We start from the raw sequence: 17,505 nt of genomic DNA, 5'->3' as shown, positions 1-17,505 counted from the left end.
GACTATCATCCGGTGGCTCTGACATCCATCATTATGAAGTGCTTCGAAAGATTAGTCATGGCACGAATCAATACCAGCCTCCCGGATTGCCTGGATCCATTAAAGTTCGCCTACTGCCGCAACAGGTCCACAGCAGACAACATCTCCCTGACCCTGCACTCAACCGTTGAACACCTAGATAACAAAGACTCCTATGTATTCATTACAGCTCAGCCTTCAACACCATTATTCCTATGAAACTCATCTCCAAACTCCATAGCCTGGGCCTGGGCTCCTCCCTCTGTGACTGGATCCTGAACTTCCTAACCCACAGACCACAATCAGTAAGGATAGGCAACAACACCCCTTCCACGATCATCCTCAACACCGGTGCCCCACAAGGCTGTGTTCTCAGCCCCCTACTATACTCCTTATACACCTATGACTGTGTGCCCAAGTTCCCCTCCAACTCAATTTTCAAGTTTGCTGATGACACTACCGTAGTGGGTCGGATCTCAAACAATGTCGAGACAGAGTACAGGAATGAGATAGAGAATCTGGTAACAGATAGTTTGATTTGATTTATTATTGTCATATGTATTAGTACACAGTGAAAAGTATTGCTTCATGCACGCTACACAGACAAAGCATACCGTTCATGGAAAAGGAAACGAGAGTGCAGAATGTAGAATTACAGTCATGAGTTACGTGACCTCAGATTTTGTATTTTTTTCCCGATGGAAGTGAAAACGTCCAGGGTGCGTGGTCTCTCCCTCAATGTCAACAAAAGGGAGCAGATTGTCATCGACTTCAGGAAGCGTAGTGGAGAACATGTCCCTGTCTACATGAATGGTGATAAAGTAGAAATGGTCGAAAGCTTTAGGTTTTTAGGTGTCAAGATCACCAACAATCTGCCTGGGCCCCCATACCAACGCTATAGTCAAGAAAGCCCACCAGCACCTCCAATTTCTCAGAAGACTAAGGAAATTTGGCATGTCAGCTAACACTCTCACCAACTTCTACAGATGCACCATAGAAAGCATCCTTTCTGGTTGTATTGCAGCTTGGTATGGCACCTGTTCTGCCCAAGACCGCAAGAAACTACAAAAGGTCATGAATGTAGCCCAATCCATCACGCAAACCAACCTCCCATTCATTGACCCTGTCTATACTTCCTGCTGCCTTGGAAAATCAGCCAGCATAATTAAGGACCCCGCGCACCCCAGACGTTTTCTCTTCCATCGGGAAAAAGATACAAAATCTGAGGTCATGTACCAACCGAGTCAAGAAATGCTTCTTACCTGCTGCCATCAGACTTTTGAATGGACTATCTTGCATTAAGTTGATCTTTCTCTACACCCTAGCTATGACTGTAACTCTACATTCTGCACTCTCTTGTTTCCTTTTCTATGAACGGTATGCTTTGTCTGTGTAGCGTGCAAGAAACAATACTTTTCACTGTGTACTAATACATATGACAATAATAAATCAAATCAAACTGTCTGCACTCACCTAATTATGGCCTCTTGAGCATTCCCAATTCTTATAATTCAACAACCTGTGCTCAAAGTTTAGACATTCCATTCCTGCACCTCGTCACCTCTCTACTTCACCTCCCTCCTTCCGACACTCCTTAAAATCTATGACTGGGATTTTCTGATCAGAAAATTAGACTAACCAGATAGAAGTCCATTGATGGGTGGCACGGTGGCACAGTGGTTAGCACTGCTGCCTTACAGTGCCAAGGACACGGGTTCATTTCCGGCCTCGGGTCACTGTCTGTGTGGAGTTGCACACCCTCCCCGTGTCTGCTTGGATTTCCTCCAGGTACTCCGGTTTCCTCCAACAGTCCAAAGATGTGTGAGTTAGGTTGATTGGCCATGCTAGTATCAGGGGGATATCAGGGGGATTAGCAGGGTAAATATGTGGGGTAACAGGAATAGGGTTGGTGCAGACTCAATGGGCTGAATGGCCTCCTTCTGCACTGTAGGGATTCTATGACTTTGGGCAGGAATTCCCAGTCCTGCAGTGGGCAGGACAAGAAAACCCTTGGCCCATTCCTTTGAGAACACTTTTGGTCATCTGACCTAATATCGCTCCTTATGTTGCTAGACATCATATTTTCTTTTATAATGCTCCATGTAGCACCTTGATATGGTCATTCTATTCAAGGTACTATATATATATAAATTGTAGTTTTGTTGCACACCTCTCCACACACACACACACCTCTCTCCACACACACACACACACCTCTCCACACACACACACACCTCTCTCCACACACACACACACACCTCTCCACACACACACACACCTCCACACACACACACACACCTCTCCACACACACACACACCTCAAAGGACTTTTGGAATAATGTTGATAAAAATGTGGGTAAAGTCCTGACAAAGTGCCATAGAAAGTCTTTCAAAATGTTTAAAAATTCTCCTCATACTTGCAGCCTGTCCCTACAACACAGGAAATGAAGAGAGAATGGGGATATGTTAATGATCTTACTGTGAGTTGCAGTACAGCACAGGGTTAGATACAGAGTAAGGCATCCTCTACACTGTCCCCATCAAACACTCCCATGACAGATACAGCATGGGTTAGAGAAGTCTTTGACATATTTGCAATCTCTTTCTTTCTGTTGATATGTTAATGGAGGGCAGCAATCCATTATGCAAGTTGCTGTCTATTTTGTAGCTCATTTTAAAACTTTATTTCTTTCCCCCATTAGTCGTGTTCATTTAATTCACAAAACTTGACCTCGACACAAGGCCCTAAAATACTTGCCGCCAGTCCCCACAACACAGGAAGTGGAGAGAGAATGGGGATGTGTTACTGATCTCACTGCGGATTGACCACAGCCATGTTTCAAGATGGTGGCCAGAGTGTGACGACTCTTTGCAAGTTATGTATGGTATGAATTATATGGCTGGCACACAAAATAATATTTTTCACTGTATCTCAGTACATGTGACAATAATAAATCAAATTTAAAAAAATCAAACCTCCAGCTACAAGTGAAGAATAAAATGTGATATACCTTTAAGTAGCACTCAAATTCCTCAGCAATAAGCAGTTTATACCTCATCATCTGGTTGCTGCTGGAAGAGAGTATTAGGTAAAAATCTCACACTGCCTCCTTGCTGAATGCTAGCAGACAATTTAAGTGACAATCAACAGTTTCATGAGCCACTGTGTGACTATTCCAAGTGTACAACCCTATTTCACTTTCTTTCTTCAAAGGCATTCCTTAAAAACTAAGGGTGAGACTCTCCAGCCTCCCAGCCACGTGTTTCCCAACAGCAGGAGGTGGCGCATTGTTCTCCAGTGGCAGGATTCTCTGGTCCCACTGCTGTCAATGGGAATTCCCATTGAATGTCACACCATGCTGGTGGGAGACCCATGGGTGGGGGTGCATTTGCCTGCGGAACCGGAGAATCCCGTCGGCGTGAATGGCCGGAACATTCCGGCCTACCTGTTTGTTAAAACGTTTGGTCATCTGACCTTATATCTCCTTACATGGCTTAACATCATACCTTGTTTTATAATGCTCCTGTAAAGCGCCTTGTGATGTTTCATTGTGATAAAGGTGTTGTATAAATATAAAATGTTGTTACAAGCTTCAACTCATTTAGCACGATGGTGTATATCACTAAATGGAGGCTAAACTAGAATTTCAGCTTAAGACCCCATCCTGGTCACCTCAGAGGCTCTTCAGTGCCTCAGGAAACTGAGGAAGAAGCTGAAGAAGGGAAAGGGTTAATGTTTTTTGTAATCAATGTATTTTGTGCCTAAAAGGTTGAACTTTGTACCTGGAATGTATCACAAACATAACTCTTCCTTATGGCTAGCCTCCTTTTTGTTTATATTGCTCCTGGTAGTAATACAAGCCATTTGTTCATGTCTTTCATCTTTTACTTTTAGTAGTATAAGCCATTTGTTCTTGGTTTCATCTTTTACTTTTAGTATAAGCCATTTGTTCATGGTTCCCTCGCTTGTTTATATCATTCTGATAAAACAGACAGTTAAATATAGATGTTAGGGAGTAAGTCTTTCTTTCCCGTAGGCTTGTCTATGATTTAAACAGAGGAAGCAGCGACCAAATGGTAGAGTGCGAGAATGGCCGTTTGAAGGAGGACTCCCACTGGGACAGTTGCACTCAGTCACTCAGTCACTTCAAAGGAAACGCTGTGGGAAGAGCAGGGGACCAGAGGTGACATCTTGACTGCAACGACCAGAAGAATTGTGCTTTATGACCCAAGGATACCTGACGGTCTCTAACCATGATCCAGAGACTATCAGAAGCTGTTAAAGGAACTATAATTTACGATCAAGGACTGTTAACTGGACTTTGCTTTATGGCTTGTATTGGGAACCCTGATGTATAAATATCCACGCTTCTTGTGTTCAGAGAGAACTTTGGCTTCCGCTTTCAAGGGGTCAAGTTCTCCCATAAACTTGTGAGAATAAAGCCTGACTGTATTTTGACTCATACCAGCCTCGAGGTATATTTTCCGACTTCAAAGCCTACCCCAACATGTGCCACAGTGAAGCTCTTTCTCAGTTCTCCACTGAAATGCCAGAATAGAGAATCTGCTCAAGTCGCGGAGAGGGATGTTAAATGTTTTAACTCAGAAAAAAAAAGTTGTCAATTTTCCCTTCTTTAATCCATGGAATTGAGACGAAACTTTTCTTTGAGTCCAGATAAGATCAATTAGTTTGACACAGACTGAGGTTGAACCTGGGTCCTCCTGGTCTATGTGGCTCAGCTCCTCACTGAGTAAACTCACAGAATCATTGGCGGAGCTTTGGGTTGAATTAATTCTCGGCACATATACCTTTCAGAAACTTATAGCGACAAGCTCCACAAATGTGCAAATGTCAGAATAAATAACATTGTTGACAATTGCTCATCAATCTCTACAATGGAGTACTTGTGATGAGGGGATCATTGTCCTCACAGCAGTTTAAAGCAATTACATCCTTTCATGTGCATCCCATGCACTCTAAGATGCTGATGAGAAAAATTTCAGCAAATTATTATTATATTTTGGATGAATTATAAAGATATCATTGAGACTCATTTGATCTGTAAAAATATGTAGAGAATGTTGCTGAGAAAAGAAACATTTTGTCAACGTTTTTCAGCTTGCACTCATCATAACATTTGCAAGAATACCAATGTAAAGAAAAACAACAAGTTTATACTGAATGAATAAAAAATGCTGATTGGTTGGCAAGTGGACTCCAAGTGGATAACGGAGTAGGACATCAGAGGATATGTTCAAGACCCGGAATTAATCTTTCAAAGAGCAGCATTAGGACCATGCCAGCCATGCTATCTCACACACTGAATCAGTCAGGAGCCCAATGTGTATTGGGGCTGGGCTCTTGGCTGAATATCTATACAGAACTTCCCCACGTCCATCATGACCACCCCCTCCCCACCCGACTGGACTGATCTAGCCCTGTGATTCACCCCACCCGCTCGGATTGATTCCCTCCTCCCCTCCCCCACCAATTGCAATGCAGAGTGGCAATGGGGCCCCCAGCCTCCCCCTCAATTTCCCGCCCTGAATTCCCCCTCCCACCGATGGCCAGCCTGCGCCCTCCCCCGATGGCCATTCCGCACCCTCCCCACCCCACCCCATGGTCAGCCCCGGTTGCACCCCTCCCTCACCCCACCGATCTCTACTGCAGAGTGCGCAGCGGTGCCTTCCCACCACCGATTGGCCGCCCCCAGTTGGGCCCCACCCCCTTGGCACTGCCTGGTGCCTGGTGGGCAATGCCAGGGTGCCTGGTGGCAGTGCTAGGGTACCAGGCTAGCACTGCCACTACTAAGGGATACCCGCCTTGTCCCCAACCTCTCCAGAGGCCATCATGATTCTCGGCGGAGACAACCTCTCCCAGCGAGGCCACAGAGGCAAGTGAGCCTGGACGATAATGTCCCAGGTTCATTAATTCAATGCTAAACAGATTTAAATTTAATTTAAATACATTATTCTGCCTTTTGCTAGAAATGGGTGTGAGACTGACCTCGCCGGATATCCAGTGCCGGTAAGATCTTGAGAGGCGGATAATTGGGCGCGAACCTGATTTCTCGGCTCTCGCGCAATTTACCAGCTCACCCTCCCCATCAGCTGGCAGGGTGCGATGGTAAGATTGCCCCTGGAGTGTTTAGAACGGTGCCAAATATGTAATCAACCTACACATGATTAGCTGTCATTTGAAATGTGCTTGTATTATTGGATAATAAAAAAAGAGAAAGATGTGAGAAGCATATTTTGAGGCTTCTTGTTTGATTTCTTGTAAAATGATGCTTGCAGCAAAATTGCAGGCCTGCTTATAAACACGGCTTATGCATCTACAACACAGAACAAAGTTTCCTTCAGGTTTGTGCCCATTGTCAATTTTAAATCCCCAGGAGCACCTACATAGCAACCGGTTTCGAACGGCAAATGAGAGGCTGAGGTATTGTGGGATAGTGATAAAGGTGCACAGCAGCAAATAAAGTTTTGCTTTCCAATGCCCACACTCCTGATGTGTAGTTCCAGCAGGTTATATTTTTATTTCGGATTTCAAACATTTTACGTATGAATTCTTAAAAGTTCAATTTTTTGGTTATGTTGCCAAACAAAGTATTTGTACAAAACTGTACCACTGGAATTTGCCAGATTCTTGCTTCTTATCCTGCATAAAAATGCAAGCTGCTTTGCTCTGTTGAATGAAAAAGGCTTCTTCAAAGTTTTTTAAAATTTGGAGTTTGCTTTTCTTTTAATATCGGAGATGTTGACATGCCTGATGCAAATCTATCAAACCGATCAGTTGGAATAAATGTCACATAATTTTCTTCATAAATAAGAAACAATTTCATTAATGCCATAGATGATTAGAGAGCTAATCATTGTGGATTCTGAGCCTTCCATCTGATTAGTTTCAAAGAGAACTCATCCTCCAGCTGGCAAGCAAGTTACTAGTCAACATCCAAGGTGGCTCACACTCACAATGGTCTGTCAAATTAATTAAGAGTGGGCTGCTAGTAATCTATCGGCTGTTGACCTTTATTGCATTGGGGATACCAGATCACAGTAAGGAACTCTTATTTCAAATATATAGAGATTTGATCAGACCACACCTGGAATATTGTGTACAGTTTTGGTCTCTTTGCCTAAGGAAGAATATATTTGTCTTAGATGGGGGTGTAACAAAGGTTCACTAGATTGATTCCTGGGCTGCTGGGGCTTCCATGAGGAGAAATTGAGTAGAATGGTTCTATATCCTTTGAAGCTTAGCAGAATTATATTATTAATAAGTATAGGATCTTAGAGATCAAGGTTGTTTACCTTGCTGGGGAGTCTAGAACTTTATTATCTTGGGTTTAGGGCAGTACAGTGGCACAGCGGTTAGCACTGCTGCTTCACATTAATAGGGACCGTGGTTCAATTCCAGCCTTGGGTAACTGCGTGGAGTTTGCACGTTATCCCATGTCTGCGTGGGTGTCCTCTGGGTGCTCTGGCTTCCTCCCACAGTCTAAAGATGTACGGGTTAGGTTGATTGGCCATGCTCAATTGCCCCTTATTGTCAGGGAGATTAGCCAGGTAAATACATGGGGTTACGGGGATGGGACCTGGGTGGGATTGTTGTTGGTGCAGGCTCGATGGGCTGAATGACCTCTTTCTCCACTGTAGGGATTCTACAATGAACAGGTCAGTCACTTAGGATTGAAATGGGAAAATAATTCTTCACACAGAGGGTCACACAGAAAAGCTTTCTATACCTGAAAATGAAGGGGATTGAATTTGATAATTCCACAACTAGGTGTTGGTATCCCAGTGTGTGATTAACCAATGCCTACTCCTTGTGAAGCAGGCAGCAAGTTAAATTCACACTGCCAATTCTGTTACATGATTACAGCTTGTATCCAAAGCAACCCCCACTGTTCGTTGTCTGCATGCATCAGCAGGAGGTTTCTCAGTTTTGCAAATGGATAGTGATATTTGAAGGTAATCTTCACCTTTTAGAAGTCAGGTTCATGCTGGCTGCAGGAAGTGGTGGCAGTCAAAGTTGATCTATGTTGTGATACTTTGAGTAATGGGTGAACATGCGAGGATGCATGGACCAAGGTTATTTGACACTGCGCTTGAGGTCTTGGTGCAATGCATGAAGTGAACGAGACATATCCTCTATCGGCAGAGGTGGAGGGGGTGGGGTGATGGGTGGGAGTGGGACAGGGAGGCTGGTGGTTGTGGGAAAGGCCCTCCAGAGAGATGCTTAGGAGGCAGTGCAAAGAAGTGGAGGTAGAGATCAATGCCAGGAATATTTCTCCATGATTATTGATGCTGTGCGATAAGAAATTTACCAGTCTGGCATGAGTTGTCAAGATGCATGAGTTCAATTTTCAAATGACACATTCTAAACCCTGTGCACTCATCTATTCATTACACCCTCATCTCTCACCTTTTAGCAATCTTTATCAATCAATTCCCATCCCTTAATTTCAAAATAAGACCTGCACTTAGTGCTTTTCATGACCACTCCATGATTCAAAGCATCTTACTTTCTGACTTGTAGTCACTGTTGTAATATAGGAAATTCATGTGTGTTACCTCATGGTCACACACTGGACATTGTTGCAAGTCTTTCACTGGCAGCTCACAGCTCAAACGTTGGCAGCTATTCAACCATGAAAGACACATCACACAAACATATTGAAGGAGATTTACTGACACACGTCAGTAAACCCAGGTAAAGTGATAAATAACAGCAGGAAAGCTGCACTTTGGTTAGTGCATTCCTGAAACAGGAGTCAGCTGTGTAAGTTCTCAGCTGAACGCTGTCTGCCTAATCATACAACTGGTTCAAACCAGTTCCAGGGCATTGTAGGTAGAAATCTATAAAAAGGCCTGTAAGTGCTGCTCTGTCTGCTCGGCGAGTGCTGCCTGGCTGTGAGGAGTGCTTTTGGGTGGAAACAGAGAGTTGGGTGAAACAGGCAGCAGAGGCCACAAGGCAGAGTGCTGATTGATCAGTAAGCCACAAGGGAGAGTGTTGATTGGTCAGTAAGCCACAAGGGAGCGTGCTGATTGGTCAGTAAGCCACAAGGGAGAGTGCTGATTGGTCAGTAAGCCACAAGGGAGAGTGTTGATTGGTCAGTAAGCCACAAGGGAGCGTGCTGATTGGTCAGTAAGCCACAAGGGAGCGTGCTGATTGGTCAGTAAGCCACAAGGGAGCGTGCTGATTGGTCAGTAAGCCACAAGGGAGAGTGCTGATTTGTCAATAAGTGCTACTCTTGATTCTCTGAACCTGACAGAGAGTTCGGACCAAAGCGACATCACATGAGGGCTGTGATTTGATTGGCTAACAGGGAGCTATGCTAAATTTGAAAATCTATTTAAATTACTGGTTAGAAATTGCATTGAGACTGAGGCAATAAGGAGATATATAATTTTAAAAAGTTTAAATAAAAAAATTAAAACCCAAATTTAAAACTAATTAAATAAAATAGAGATGGAAGGTCAGGTGATGTGTTGTTCATGCACGATGTGGGAACTGGTGGACCCCATTGTGGTTCCCACTGAGCATGTCTGTAGTAAGTGTTGGTTGCGTGAGGAACTCTGGCTCAGATTGGATGAGCTGGATTCTGAGCTTCGGACGCTGCGACACATCAGGGAGGGGGAGAGATGGCTGGACACTGTGTTCCAGGAGGCAGTCACACCCCTTAGATTAAATACCTTGAATTTGGCCAGTGGTCAGGGACAGGAGGGTGTGGCTGCAAGTCAGACAGGTAGAGGCATCCAGGAGGTAGGATTGCAGGAGACTCAGTCCCTGAACTTGTCCAAAGCTTCGAGATTCTTGCTCCCCGTGTGGACGGGAACAGGTACTGCAGGGAGGATGAGCAAACTGACCACAGTGTTGTTCAAGTGGGGGGAGAAAAAAGAAATGAGGTCATAATTGGGGATGGTATAGTTAGGGGCATTGACACTGTTCTCTGTGACAAATATCGAGAATCCCGAAGGTTGTGTTGCCTGCCTGGTTCTTGGGTTCGGGATATCTCATCTGAGTTGCAGAGGAATTTGGAGTGGGAGGGTAAAGATCCAGTTGTTGTGGTCCACGTAGGTACCAATGACATGGGTAGAATAGGAACAAAGATTCTGCAAAGGGAGTATGAACAGCTAGGAGCTAAATTAAAAAGCAGAACCAGAAAGGATCTCTGGGTTAATCTCTGGATTACTACCTGAGCCACCAGCCAATTGGCATAGGGTCAATAGGATTAAGGAGTAAAGTGCATGGCTCAAAGATTGGTGTGGGAGGAATGAGTTTGAATTCATGGGACATTGGCACCAGTATTGGGGAAGAGGGGACCTGTTCCGATGGGACAACCTTCCTGATACAATGTTGTGGGCATCACAGAGGCTTGGCTGCAAGGGGATCAGGGCTGGGATCTAAATATCCAAGGATATGTGTCCTGTCGAAAGGATGGGCAGATGGGCAAAAGGGACAGGGTTGCATTGTTAGTAAGGAATGAAGTTAAATCGATAGCAAGAAGCGATTTAGGATCAGAAGGCATAGAATCTCATTGGGTAGAGTTGAGGAATCGCAAAGGTAAAAAGACCCTGATGGGAGTTATGTACAGGCCCACTAGCATTAGTCAGGGTGTGCGGCAGAAAATAAATCAGGAGATAGAAACGGCATATAAAAAAGGCAATATTACAATAATCATAGGGAACTTCAATATGCAGGTGGACTGGGAAAATCAGGTAGGTAATGAATCCCAAGAAAACGAATTTGTGGAATGTCTAAGAGATGTTTTTTTGGAGCAGCTTGTGACAGAGCATACTAGGGAACAGGCAATTCTGGATTTGGTGATATGTAATGAGGCAGACTTGATTAGGAACTTAAGGTGAAGGAACCGTTAGGGAGCAGTGACCACAATATGATAGAATTTACCCTGCAGTTTGAGAGGGAAAAGCTGGAATCAGATGTAACGGTATAACAATTAAATAAAGGTAACTACAAAGACATGAGGGAGGAGCTGACCAGAGTTGATTAGAAAGAGAGCCTAACAGGGAAGACAGTGGAACATCAGTGGCAGGAGTTTCTGGGGGTTTGATGCGCTATCAATAAGGCGAAAGACTACCGATATGCCAATACAAGTGTAGGCTTTTATTCACAACAGAATCAGGAGCAGATCCCAACAAATAACCGACCTGGACTGAACAAGGGGGAGGAGACAGCCACCTTTATACTAGGTGCCGAGGGGAGGAACCAAACTGGAAGGGGATGTGTCCAGGTATGACAGACACACACAACGGTGGTCCATATAGGACAAAGGCACAACTGAGGTCCCCCACGTTCACCCCTTCCTGTTAAAAAAAACAACACGGGGGTGAAGCGGAAACAATATTACAAGTCCAGATGAACCGATGGCTTGATCCGCCGTCGCGATCGTCGTAGTGCAGGTCGCAGAGTCATCCGAGCAGGGAGCGGTGTCGGCCCAGGCTCCGTACCGTGAGCGTCGAGAGAAGGCGCCAGATGGTGTGAAGCGGACCAATCCGTTGTCCCGTCCAATCGTCGGGTACTGCGTGGCGACGGCTCCGGCGACTCAAGCGAGCTGTACACAGGGGCGAGAGGAGTGAGCAGTGGCCCTGGTGGCGTATGGGGAACAGTGGGAACCGGAGCTAGGGGGTGGGGGGCCACAACAGGCTCTGGGCGGACTACATTGGGGACAGGGACTGAGGGAGGAAGAGGCACAGCAATCTCCGAGTGGACAACACCAGGGACCGTGGGGCGGAAGGACGTGGTGACCTCAGGGGCACCCGCGGGTGCCAAGTCACGGACAGAAACCGTGTCCTCCCGCCCATCAGGGTACGCTACATAAGCGTATTGAGGATTAGCGTGGAGCAATTGGACCTCCTCGACCAAGGGATCTGCCTTATGGGTCCGGACATGCTTCCGAAGCAGAAAGGGTCCCGGGGACATCAGCTAATCTGGGAGCGAAGTAGCCCCAAGGAGGACTTCCTGGGGAACGAAAACATCCGCTCGTGAGGGGTCGTATTGGTCGCTGTGCACAAGAGTGACCTAATGGAATGTAATGCGTCCGGAAGGACGTCTTGCCAACGGCTGACTGGAAGGCCCCTAGACCGTAGCGCTAATAGAACGGCCTTCCAGACGGTTGCGTTCTCCCGCTCTACTTGACCATTGCCCCTGGGGTTATCGCTCGTGGTGCGGCTGGAGGCAACGCCTTTGGCGAGTAGGTACTGCCTCAGCTCGTCACTCATGAAAGAGGACCCACGATCGCTACGGACATAGGCTGGGAAGCCGAACAGGGGAAGAGCGAGGTCAGGGTCCGAATCACTGTAGCCGTGGTCATGTCCAAGCAGGGGACGGCAAAAGGGAAACATGAGTATTCATCAATGATATTCAGGAAATAAACATTGTGGTTAGAGGAGGGGAGGGGGCCTTTAAAGTCAATGCTAAGGCGCTCAAACACGCGAGTGGCCTTTACAAGGTGCGCCCTACCTGGCCGGTAGAACTGCGGTTTGCACTCAGCGCAGACACTGCATTGCCTGGTAATCGTCCGAACTTCCTCGAGGGAGTAGGGCAGGTTACGGGACTTGACAAAGTGGAAAAACCTGGTGACTCCTCAGTGCTTTGAGGGTAGTAGGAAGAGAAAGCTGCATAAGGGGACGCATACGGGCTGGGTTGGGGCCAAGGACACCATTTTCTATCACATACCCAAGGATGGCGAGGCGGCGTGTCCGGAAAACACACTTCGCCTCATTATACGTGAGGTTCAGGAGAGTGGCCGTACGAAGGAATTTTTGTAGATTGGCATCATGATCCTGCAGGTCATGGCCGCAGATGGTGTCGTTATCCAGATACGGGAAAGTGGCCCGTAGCCTGTGCTAGTTTATCATTTGATCCATGGCCCGCTGGAAGACTGAGACCCCATTGGTGACACCAAAGGGGACTCGGAGGAACTGGTAGAGGCGGCCATCCACCTCAAAGGCAGTGTATGGGCGATCCTCCGAGCGGATAGGGAGCTGGTGGTAAGCCGATTTCAAATCGATCGTTGAGAAAACCCTATAGTCAACCGCATCGCGCACTATGTCCGCGATACGGGGAAGAGGATACGCATCTAGTTGGGTATACCTGTTTATGGTCTGGCTATAGTCAATCACCATGCGGTGTTTCTCCCCCGATTTAACTACGACCACTTGCGCCCTCCAGGGGCTGGTGCTGGCCTAGATAATCCCTTCCCGGAGCAAACGTTGTACCTCGGACCGAATGAAGGCCCGGTCATCCGCACTATAGCGCCTACTCTTGGTGGCTATAGGCCTACAATCCGGGGTGAGGTTATCAAATAAGGGGGGCGGGGGCGGGGTGATCTTGAGGGTCGAGAGACTGCAGGTGGTGCGTGAGGGGCGCTGCCGTGACGCCGCCTGGCAGACAGAGAGCGGGGGATAAGGGCCATCATACTGCAGGGTGACGCTCCTATGATGGCTGAGGAAAACTAACCCCAGCAGTACAGCTGCGCAGAGTCGCAGCAGCACGAGGAGCTGAAAACGCTCGTAGACTGTGCCCTGTACCGTCAGTGTCACCAAGCAGCACCCGAGGACCTCCACTGAGTTCGAATTCGAGGCCATGGAGATGGTCTGGCTCCAGGGTCGCATGGGAAGGGCATATTGACGCACTGTGCGAGGGTGTATAAAACTTTCTGTGCTCCCACAGTCGAACAGGCAGTTTTCTGCATGACCATTTACCTTGATCTCCATTATTGACTTGGAGAGTTGATGAGGCTGCGACTGGTCCAGGCAAATCGATGCCACCGTCGAATCCAAGAAGACTCCGTCTTCGTCCCCATCTGATGACGCCATGGATAAAGCTTCCTGCTCACCGCGTCTTGATGCCAGTCTCAAAGATGGCGATTCCCGCGCTTCCGGTGACCGCATCAAAGATGGCGATTCCCGCACTTCCGGTGACCGCATTAAAGATGGCGATTCGCGCGCAGCCGCCGCCTGCCTTAAAGATGGCTGCGCCCGCGGAACACACGTGGCGCCACGAGGCTTCGGAAGCGGCTTTGCCCGGCAGATCTTAAGCGAAGTGGCCTAGCTTACCGCATCCGGAGCAAATCGCGTCCTTCGCCGGGCAGCGACGCCGAGGGTGCTTGGGTAGGCTGCAAAAGTAACATTTGGGCCCCGCCGGAACAGCCGTCGCGGTGGAGCCGTCGATAGAACGGGATGCAGGGTAAGACCCGAGATTGTGAGAGGCCGCTTCTAATGTTTCAGCCATCGTGGCTGTTCTTCGGAGATCTAGGTCATCTTGTTCCAGCAGGCGCTGCTGGATGTATGTAGACTCAATGCCTGCAAAGTAGGCATTGCGGATCAGGTCCTCCGTGTTCTGAGCTGCTGTAACAGCCTTACAGTCATAAGCTCGAGCTAGGACCCGCAGGGCGCGCAGAAATTGGGCGCACGATTCTCCTGGCTGCTGCTTGCGGGTAGTCAGGAGATGTCTGGCGTAAACCACATTAGGGCTCTTTCAGAACTGCCCTTTTAGGAGTTCGATAGCGTCCGCATATGTAGCAGCGTCCCGGAAGATTCCATAGACAGCTTCGCTTACCTGGGCGCAGAGCACGTGGAGTTTAGCAGCGTCGGTGTCGATGGCCGTAGCGGTGTCGACGAATGCTTCGAAGCAGTCCAGCCAATGATCGAATTTATCAGAGGCTCCAACCTCTTGAGGGTCTAATGCTAACTTGTCGGGTTTTAGAAACTGCTCCATGCTGGTCAACTATTGTGAATAAAATTGATGCGCTATCAATAAGGCGAAAGACTACCGGTGTGCCAATACAAGTGTAGGCTTTTATTCACAACAGAATCAGGAGCAGATCCCAACAAATAACCGACCTGGACTGAACAAGGGGGAGGAGACAGCCACCTTTATACTAGGTGCCGAGGGGAGGAACCAAACTGGAAGGGGGTGTGTGTCCAGGTATGACAAACACACACAACGGTGGTCCATATAGGACAAAGGCACAACTGAGGTCCACCACAGGGTTATTCAGGAGGCACAACAGAAATTCATCCCAAGGAGGAGGAAACATGCTGAGGGGAGGACGAGGCATCCATGACTGACGAGGGAAGTCAAGGACAGCATAAAAGCAAAAGAAAAATCGTACAAAGTGGTGAGGATTAGTGGGAAGCCCGAGGATTGGGAAGCCTTCAAAAATGAGCAGAGGACAATTAAAAAAGCAATAAGGGGAAGAAGATGAAATATGAGGGTAAGCTAGCTCGTAATATAAAAGAAGATAGGAAGAGTTTTTTTTCAATATATGAAAGGTAAGACAGAGGCAAAAATAGATATTGGACCACTGGAAAATGAGGCTGGAGAAGTAATGATAGGAAACAAAGAAATGGCAGAGGAACTGAATACTTACTTTGCATCAATCTTCATGGTGGAAGACACCAGTGGGATGCCAGAGCTCCAGGAGAGTCAGGGGGCACAGGTGAGTGTAGTGGCCATCACTAAGGAGAAGGTTCTGGGGAAACTGAAAGGTCTGAAGGTGGATAAGTCACCTGGATCAGATGGAATACACCCCAGGGTTCTAAAAGAGATAGCTGAGGAAATTGTGGAGACATTGGTGGTGATCTTTCAGGAATCACTGGAGGCAGGGAGGGTCCCAGAGGACTGGAAAGTAGCGAATGTAACATCACTGTTTAAGAAGGGAGGGAGGTAGCAGACAGGAAATTATAGGCTGGTTAGCCTGACTTCAGTCACTGGCAAGATTTTAGAGTCCATTATTAAAGATGAGATCGTGGAGTACTTGGAAGTGCATGATAAAACAGGACTGAGTCAGCATGGCTTCGTCATGGGGAGGTCATGTCTGACATATCTGTTAGAGTTCTTTGAGGAGGTAACAAGGAAGTTAGATAAAGGAGAACCAGTGTATTTAGATTTCCAGAAGGCCTTTGACAAGGTGGAGACTGTTAAATAAGTTAAGAGCCCATGGTGTTAAGGGTAAGATCCTGGCATGGATAGAGGATTGACTGACTGGCAAAAGACAGAGAGTGGGGATAAAGGGGTCTTTTTCAAAATGGTAGGCGATAACTAGTGGTGTGCCTCAGGGGTCGGTTCGGGACCACAACTTTTCACAATATATATATTAACGATTTGGAAGAAGGAACTGAAGGCACTGTTGCTAAGTTTGCAGATGATACAAAGATATGTCGAGGGACAGGTAGTATTGAGGAAGCAGAGGGGCTGCAGAAGGACTTGGACAGGTTAGGAGAGTGGGCAAGAAGTGGCAGATGGAATACAATGTGGAAAAGTATGCGGTTGTGCACTTTGGAAGGAGGAATGGAGGCATAGACTATTTTCTAAATGGGGAAATGCTTAGGAAATCAGAAACACAAAGGGACTTGGGAGTCCTTGTTCAAGATTCTCTTAAGGTTATTGTGCAGGTTCAGTCGGCAGTTAAGAATGCAATGTTAGCATCATGTCGAGAGGGCTAGAATACAAGAGCAGGGATGTACTTCTGAGGCTGTATAGGGCTCTGGTCAGACCCCATTTGGAGTATTGTGAGCAGTTTTGGGCTCCGTATCGAAGGAAGGATGTGTTGGCCTTGAAAAGGGTCCAGAGGAGGTTCACAAGAATGATCCCTGGAATGAAGAGCTTGTCATATGAGGAACAGTTGAGGACTCTGGGTCTGTACTCGTTGGAGTTTAGAAGCATGAGGGGGGATCTTATTGAAACTTACAGGATACTGCGAGGCCTGGATAGAGTGGACTTGGAGAGGATGTTTCCGCTCGTAGGAAAAACTAGAACCAGAGGGCACAACCTCAGGCTAAAGGGACGATGCTTTAAAACAGAGATGAGGAGGAATTTCTTCAGGCAGAGAGTGGTGAATCTGTGGAACTCAATGCCGCAGAGGGCTGTGGAGGCCACATCATTGAGTGTCTTTAAGACAGAGATAGTTAGGTTCTTGATTAATAAGGGGATCAGCTGCTATGCAGAAAAGGCAGGAGAATGGGGATGAGAAAAATATCAGCCATGATTGAATGGCAGAGCAGACTCAATGGGCCGAGTGGCCTAATTCTGCTCCTATGTCTTATGGCCTAAAGTGCTGGAGGAGGACAAGCATAATACCTATTTTAACTCCTAATTATTTAGGAAGAGACAGTGTTGGCCATCATGGGAAGGGGCATCACTAAAGCTTGATCACTTGAGGGACTAACGGGATCGATGATGAAGGTATTTGGATATTTAATCCTCCTTCACATTTCCCATTTCTCCCTCATCTCAGAATCTTTCTGACACATTGGGCTGAATAATACAGAGTGTTTGGGGGGTGGGGAGGAGGCTGATGACACCCTCCTGCCACCCACTTACCCTCTGGAAACCACGTCAGTATGTGGCCGACCGGCTGCATAAAGTGCCCTCGAGTGGACTAATCAGGACTGAGTGGGCCTTCTGCCTCCCATTAGGGTGGAAATCCTGCTTGCTGGAGCTGCCATGAGCTGCAG

This window comes from Mustelus asterias, chromosome 10 (genome assembly GCF_964213995.1).
Source record: "Mustelus asterias chromosome 10, sMusAst1.hap1.1, whole genome shotgun sequence".
In the NCBI taxonomy this organism is placed as follows: domain Eukaryota; kingdom Metazoa; phylum Chordata; class Chondrichthyes; order Carcharhiniformes; family Triakidae; genus Mustelus; species Mustelus asterias.
The sequence above is the reverse complement of the archived record's forward strand: the minus strand, read 5'-3'. Positions refer to the sequence as shown.